Source organism: Psittacula echo, assembly GCF_963264785.1.
Source record: "Psittacula echo genome assembly, chromosome: 2".
Taxonomy (NCBI): Eukaryota; Metazoa; Chordata; class Aves; order Psittaciformes; family Psittacidae; genus Psittacula; species Psittacula echo.
In genome coordinates, this window is record NC_137737.1 from 91,264,196 (window position 1) to 91,272,203 (window position 8,008).

Sequence of the window (8,008 nt, forward strand, 5' to 3'; positions counted from 1 at the left end):
CAGATATCCAGGTGATATATGGATATTATATTAGTGTGCTGCACAATAGCTGTTCAGAAGATATGAACTTCAAATCTGGCCTGTTTAAACAAAACTGAACTCATAGTATGACACTATACCTGCTCCTTATATGTCTGCCTCTATTTCTGTTCCTACAAGTGCTTTTCCCAGTTTGTTAAGCTTCCTTTGCCATTCTATGTCTCTTGTCCTGTGAAGAACTTGCCCAAATACTTGGCAGGCTACACCAATGTGCATTTCCAGTCAAGTGAAGGAGCACCTGGGGCAGGGTAAAGAACTTGCAAATTGCAGATTGCCTAAAAGAGGAGGTCAAAATGAAAAAGAGGCAAAGAAATCATGTTTTTTACCTATAAATGACTGTTGTCAACACTGACAACAAAAATAAGATTCATGGAGGGGATTTTTGGGAAGAAAAAGAAAGAAAATTGCGGGTGCTGCACATTAGCTAAACAGAAATGCATATTGTTGGGCACTTACATTCATACACGCAGTCTGCAGATGATGTGCATTTAGACAACCACCTGCTTCACCTGCTGACAAGTATTGACACGCGTATATTCCTACCCACGGACCTTGCCTTGATGGAGGTAATGTAATCCAAACTGGGTTTTAATAATACAACTGCACTTTCAGAAAACTATTGATAACTTTGAGTGTTACTCAGAACCGTTGCCATCTCTGAAGACTTTCATTTAACGTGAAACCAGAGCCCGATTTTCCACTCAGTTAATTTTCTTCATGTGAGGCCAATATGCCTTATGAAGTTCAAAGAAGTTCTACCTCCAGGATCTGACATCTAATTTGATTAAGACTTCTGAAAGCATTTAATTAAGGATTCTTTCTCTGTTCTCATTCCTGCAATCACAAAATATTGAAGACACCAAGTGACGCTCTCATTTTAATTTTGTCCCAGATGGCTTTCAAGAACTGCTCCTTGAGCTGAAAGTCTTTCTGCTGGGCCCTGGCAACAAGACCCTAATAATGGCAATGATGTGATGTACAAAGTGTGTTTGTCTCTTTCACGTAACAGAAGAAGCAACTGCAGCTCCAGAGCTTTGGGGCACAATAAAGAGGAAAAGGCCATTCAGGTCCAGTGCTTACCTCCAGCAGGCAGCAAGTCTTTTGAGGTTGTGACATTGATGTAATCATTCATGAAAAGCAGCAAAGATTTTATTTCAGCTGAAGCCTGTAAACATCTGAACTTAAACATGTAGACAAAGAGAATCAACACTGATTTAACAAACTTGATTTAACCCAAGATTTTGCTTTTTCTGTTTTTTTTTTTTTTAAAGGACAATTTATAGTTCTGACAAGGTTAAAACACTATGCCTGACTTGGCAGTAGTTTCACAGCAACAGCGAAAACAAAGGGTTACAAGGTCCAAGACACACAAAGTGTTAAGCTTGCAGGCCACCCCTCTGCTTCAATCTAGGGGGTTTTGCCTCCTGGCTCTACAGCCCACCAACAAATAGACTGTGTGCTAGCAGCTGCAAATGCCAGCACACTGAGAAAGAGAGCAAGGGCAGGGCAGAGGATATTGGAGCAAGGAGGCTTCTTAGGCTCTTTATTGACAGGGACTACCAAGAAAGACTGCTAGGAGACCCATATTTACCCCCTGATAAGGCAATTAATTTACTGCAAGATGCACACAACCTGAAACGAAGCTCAGGGAACACAAATAGGACTCCAGTGCTGCAAATAGGGCTGTTCATCTATAAAATCCTTTATTGCTGCTAGACTCCAGAGGACCTATCAAGCTCCCTCACCTATTTGCTCCCCCCCTCAGTGTCTCTATGTAAAATAGGAGCAGGTTTCTTCTCCGGTGACGATCTTCCAGAGCTCACCACAGATCCAACACTGTCTTAATCCAAACTTTGAGAAATGAGATTCTTGCCTTGTATTCCTCAGATACAATAAATCAAATCCTATTAATCCATCATCATATTGAAAAAAATCAGATGTATCTGAACAGCCAAAAAATACTGTCGGACTTGGTGAATAAATACACTCCTAGATATAAAGGTCAGAGTTAAGAGAGTTTCAGCCACTGTTGACCAGTGAAGTAGCCCAGCATCCAAAGCAGAGGGCTCTTTTCTCCCTGGCCCAGCTGCTGCGGTGGTACCCAGCAAGACTCTGCGGCACCCAGCTGTTGGTTGCAGCAGGGCCAGTAAGCCAGAGGACAGATGGCTCTTCAAAACAATGCACCTCCCTTTGCCAAGCACATAAAATGTCACTGCTGAAATCCACAAATGAATGAACTACACACAGAACATTGATTAACAGTAAAACAGCCTGTTTGGATACATCTATGAAATGCCTATTTGGATATACTTCATTTTGCAGGCCATTTATCTACATCCTTAAAATAACTTCACTTACCAGCATACAATTCTCATCAATAAATATGGACAGTGATTCAATTTTCTAAATGGAAAACATGGTCTAGGTGACCCTAATACCTCTGTAAAATATCTCCACCAAACCCACCATATAGACACACATTAAAGTATTTTCATTATTTTTATGTGTGCATATAGACATATTTAATTTGCACACAGGAACTTATACTAAAAAATAGTGTTCTCCAGCCATTTGTCTTGTGGCATAGTTATGGCATTCTCCAGCCATAACTACTTGTTAGGCTTTACTGCACATAAAAATGGCTTTGGAACTTGCAAAATAAACGATGTTTCCACCATAGTCATAGAACAAACCGATTCCTGTCAGAAAGTAGCAGCTGAAGCCATGCACATAGAGTGGCCAGAAGGGAAGTGTGAGTCCACAAGCAGCTGGCTTAGATGGTAGAGGCCCAAACTGAGCAAGGGGACCCAGCAGGCAGAAATGCACTTTCTGGTACTTGGGTGCCATGGGATGTGCTTGCTGGGTACAGAAGGTATGTTTCCAAGCAGCTTTTGCCCATGCAGGTCTCAAACATCAGACCCTAAGAAGAGCTGATGCAAAGAATAGTTTGGTTTCATACACACCTGGAAGAATGAAAGAGTTGAATGTCACGGTATTGAGTATATGGAGTCCCTCTGGAATAGAAATATTTAAGCAGCATTTCACCCTGAATGAAGTGAGAATTTCCTTTAGCAACAGTGGAGAGGCTTGCATTTGGCAAAGTTATGCATGTGGTATGTTCAGCAGCTTTCAGATGAGTCAGGCAGAGTAAGGTAGTAGGAAGGGTACAGGATGACATGAGCAGTACACCACGGTTTTGAGTTTGTGACTGATCCAGAGCTGATCTTCAGCCTTCCTGACACTGTCAGAGCCTGGAAAGAAACCAGACTTCAGTGGGAACCCAAAGCAGCAGTCCCGGAGAGACTACCAGGAGACCTGTACGCATCCCTGCGTAACTTAATTCCATTTCTGCCGGTCGCACACAACCTAAAATGAAGCTCAGACTCCAATGCTGCCATCAGGACTCTCTGCCCCCAAATCCTGCAACAGGAAGTCATGCTGAGCTCCAAACCAGTCAAGCAAGCTGTGGTGAGCCTCATAGGTCAAGGCAATATTACTACATGGAGGAGAATAAAAAAAGCATGCCATGGATTGCTTCATTTTTGGCAAACACGCAGTGGACAGAAATGATCGCCTCAAGCACAGCAAGCTAAGGGGAACTGACAATCTGTCCATAGCCTGCTGCAAAGCACTCTGAAAAGCAAATAAGATTATTAAGTGTCACTTGGACACTTGCACAGTTACAAGTCAGCTGCCAGAAACAACAGTTTTAAATGGAACAAAGAAGTTCCAAGCACTGAAAACCTGTCACAAGTCCAGGGTTTGCTGTGAGGAGTCTGTCCCGTAAGCGGAGAAAGGGAACTTGACATGCTTGTGAGTGAACCACCATCAATATTAATGAAGAAGAAAATATTTGTAGCAGTGCTTGGGAAAACAGTACCTTACCTTTGCTGGATAAAGGATGGGAATACTTGCTCATTGCCACAGCACAGAAGCAAAATTTGAAGTGTTTAAATATATAAACCCTGAAGACCTGGTGAAGACAACTACAAACTTACATCCTACAAAGCTTCACCTCCAAATACTTTCCTCCTACGATGACCACTTGATTTGGTTAAAAATACCAGGAAGCATAAACAGTGACAACTGGCATGTCAGGAGAGAGCCAGAGCAGACACAAACCAAGGCAAGTTTCATGTAACAGGAACTGTATTAAATAATGAAGCAGCAACTGATAATGGATGTTAGGCTAAACTACGTTCAGAACAGCTAAATTTAGAGCAGATTTACAATATAACACAAATTTCTGATAAACAAAGTGTTTTCATTTCATGAAGGGTTTGGCTCCAATACTGAAATCTGATACCAAAGGAGATTGGGTTTCATGGATATATAAGAGGTAGATACAACTTCATAGAAAGCTCTCTGATGTTTGATTCTAGGTCCCACCTCCACTTTGTGCAACACAAGCCCACATCTGCTGGGGACATCAGTGGCTGCAGCCAGCAGTCATCACACCAGCCTGCCCCCCCAGAGGAACGTGCCTTGGGAGATAAGAGGTAATGCCACCCCCTGTGTCTGGGCAGAAGGTCACCAAGAGAAGGGGAGGACAGGACTCCTGCTCCCTTGGAAGCCCTCATGCAATGACCAAAGCAGATTGATCTAGTGCCTTAGGTCAGGAGAGTGCTACAATAAGGAGATAAGAACGTTTCAGTTGCAAGCCCAGGCAGCCATGCAAAAGAGCTCACAACTTATGTGAACACTGGTAACAAACTCAGATGCAAGCTCCAGATCTTGCGTTGTACTGCAGCAGCCTGTGAAGTTGGGTATAGCTAGGAAAAGATGGATGTGCTTTGGGGACCATCATTCTCAGGAGCCTACCTACCCCTCCTTCAAAGCCCTGAGACAAGAATTTTGCTTACAGCTTACTTTTGTGTTGTGCAATATTTTCTTGCTTATAAGAAAACTCAAGATACAGGGCAAGGAAGGAGAAAAGGGTCAGCTAACACATTCTGCCTATTAGAAGAAGACAATAGTGATATACTCCCCCACCAAACCCCTCATGCAAAACCATCCGCAGCCTGATGGAAAGATTGCCTGACAGAGTTCAGGAGGCTCACAGGGAGCAAACTGCTGGTGTCAGCACGATGCAAATAGATGGAGGACAAGTTCACCAAAAGCACTGCTCAAACAGAGGAACAATAATGCAAGTTTATTCAGTAGCTGGTAGTCAGGCTTTTACTAGGAAGTTAGCTACTCTGCGAGTGGCTCTTGAGACTGAAATACCACAAATACTCCCATAACCCCTCTCATTTTCATTTTGGTAAGAACTAGATGTATAATATTAAAAAAATAACAGAAACATAGCCAAATAAGAACACAGCCACTGCACTCCAGATTATTTCCATATAAAGCCATAATTTCAAGCAGATGATCATTATGTGAAGCAAACAAAAGTAAAAAATACTGAGCAATGGGTTCTGAAACGGAATTATTTTAAACAACCTACTTAAATAACAACTAGCACACTAAATCCACACATTGACATTTGGGAAAGCAGAAGCATGAAAGACTGAAGACTAGTGCTTCTTGACACAGCATCGAAGGTGCTGGAGGCTGATGGCACAGCCATGTGCTGCTCCTTCCTCCTTTGAACTCTGGTATCATTCAAACGCAGCTCAGGAGCTTTCTGCAACAAAACCTTGATCTAACTTTAAAGTAAAAAAGTCAGGCTCCTGGTCTGAAACAGTTTCACCTTAACTCTTTGGCACACGGTGCAGTTGTCAGAGCATGACATTTATAACCAGGTATCAGCAAAGGAAGCCTATTGTATCGTAGTAGAAATCCATTGCTCTCTGCCAAGGGTTTTGTTCAGTCTTAGCTTACAGGTTCAGAGCAGTATTACTATTTCTAAGGTAAAAGCAGTCCTTGTTATTTTTTTTTCAAATCCTCTCCTGCTCTCTCCCTCTCTTTTCAGCATTCTCAGCTTATTGAAAATAATTGAAAACTTACTTGCCTTCTTCAGCTGGATGATATGAGAAATCAAGTCAGCTCTAAGTCTCTTCTTGAGACGCAGTAAAATATAAGCACAGAAAGGAAAAATTCCAGGAATTATCACCATTCCCATCCTGAAAAGTGGGGTGAAAATCACATGAGATTCCACAGGTTTCTTATTTAGGTTTAGAACAAACATGACCTAGGGTTAAAGTGCAATATTGTACACACCCTGATCTTCAGGACTCAAGTTCAGTCCTATGTAAGCTAAGCCAAAAAGCAAAGGAGCAGGTGACTTTAAATTCAAAGGGAAGTTGCAGCTCTTGCATTCCTACTCTTCCCCCCCATGATGAAGTGGGGGGAAGGACAAAAGAAAAGATGACCATCATGGATAGTTTGAATTTACTTACCCAGACAAGCACAGGAGAGACCATTTATCAACAGTGCAAATAACTTGAGCCACCTCTTCTCTTTACATAAGGGCACTTGCTCTCTGTCAAAGCAAAATCTGCAAACTAGATAGAAGTCTTGGATAACTGTCTTGAAAACTGGTTAGCACCGTGCACTGGATCAAACGGTGGTGCCAACAGCAGGCTGGTTTCACATGGCCAGCTGTGACCAGTTTCAGTGTCATCTAGAAAGCAATTTGGTACAAGCTTGAAAGATCTGCTTTTTCATCCTATGTATTCCTTCACTTTCTGGAAAGGGACCGGAGCTGAGTACACCTTGGGTAGGTAATTCCATGCTTACGCCTGCATTTAAGCCAGCTATGACAAAGTTTGACAGGACAGCTGGAATTGACTGCTAACACTACAGGATCCTAAAATTTCAGATCACAGAACTTACAACATTACTAGGCACAGGAATGAGGTTTTAATGTCTTACACATGATTTTACAGCTGTCTGTGGCCCTGCACAGTTGTACTCATAGTAACTGATGCTCCTCCTGGCTTTAACTACAAAAAGGGGGGGTGCCAAAAATGAGTCTAATACAAACACTTCAAATGTGTTTAAAACAATTTTAAAATGGTTTTCTTGGAAAGCTGATCACTTGATGCTATGCAGCGGATTTTGCTTGCAATGCTTAGAAGTTTTCTGAAAGGCTTTCATTACATAGAGGAAAAAGACTGCACATCTTGAGAGAAACTCCCAATGCAACTCACAAGCAAGCAGATTGCTAAAGAAATAGACCTACTTTTGGCTGGTCCACGTTCCCTGATTTTTAAGCTAGCTTTACACAGGTATTACTAGCTGGACAAATGCCATGTCGATGGCTAACTGCCACCAGTGAGATCAGTAGTACCCTTCATAGCACCAAACCAAAAGAGCACTTTTTCTTCTCACCTTTAAAACATCTGATTTTAAAATCAAGACATTCACAGGCACTTCATACGCCATCTGGAACCAAGGCTGGCATCAACCTGTTCTGCCTTTGCCACCAGCTTTCAGCTGTCCCTTTGAGAAGGGCTGCGCCTCATGGGTATGCCCAGCAGAAGCCATGCACACCAAGAGCTGCCAAGTGACCTGAGGCAAAGCATGGTCCTTGTGGGAAGTGGTGTGGATGGCAGGAGCTGGGCAGCCACAGCACCCCAGGGCCGGTGTGGAGCTGGTTTAGCTGCATCTGCCACAGTGATTCAGTCAAAAAGGCAGGCAGGTGAAACCACGGACACTGATCTCCCCTCTGAACAGGGTTCCGGCTTCAGATACGTGATACTTTTGCAATGGGGAGGTAAAGCAGATCGGAGATAACGTCAGAGAGATATACCCTGAATAGGTAAGGTTTTGAAATTTAATGGTGTCTTTGGTCCCTGGTTTGAGATCAGAAAGAGGAGGGTGATGGTTGCTCTGATTTGGTGAGTGAAAAGCCACATGAAGCAACAGTAACAGCATAAACAGTGGGAGGCAGAGCTGCAAGAATAATTACAATTGAGAAAAGCACAGAGCAATGCAAGAGCAGCAAGACACCACACCTGCCTGCCTCCTGCTCTGCCCAAGATTAAGCCTTTGAGGTAACCACAGAGTTGCCTTTTTGGCA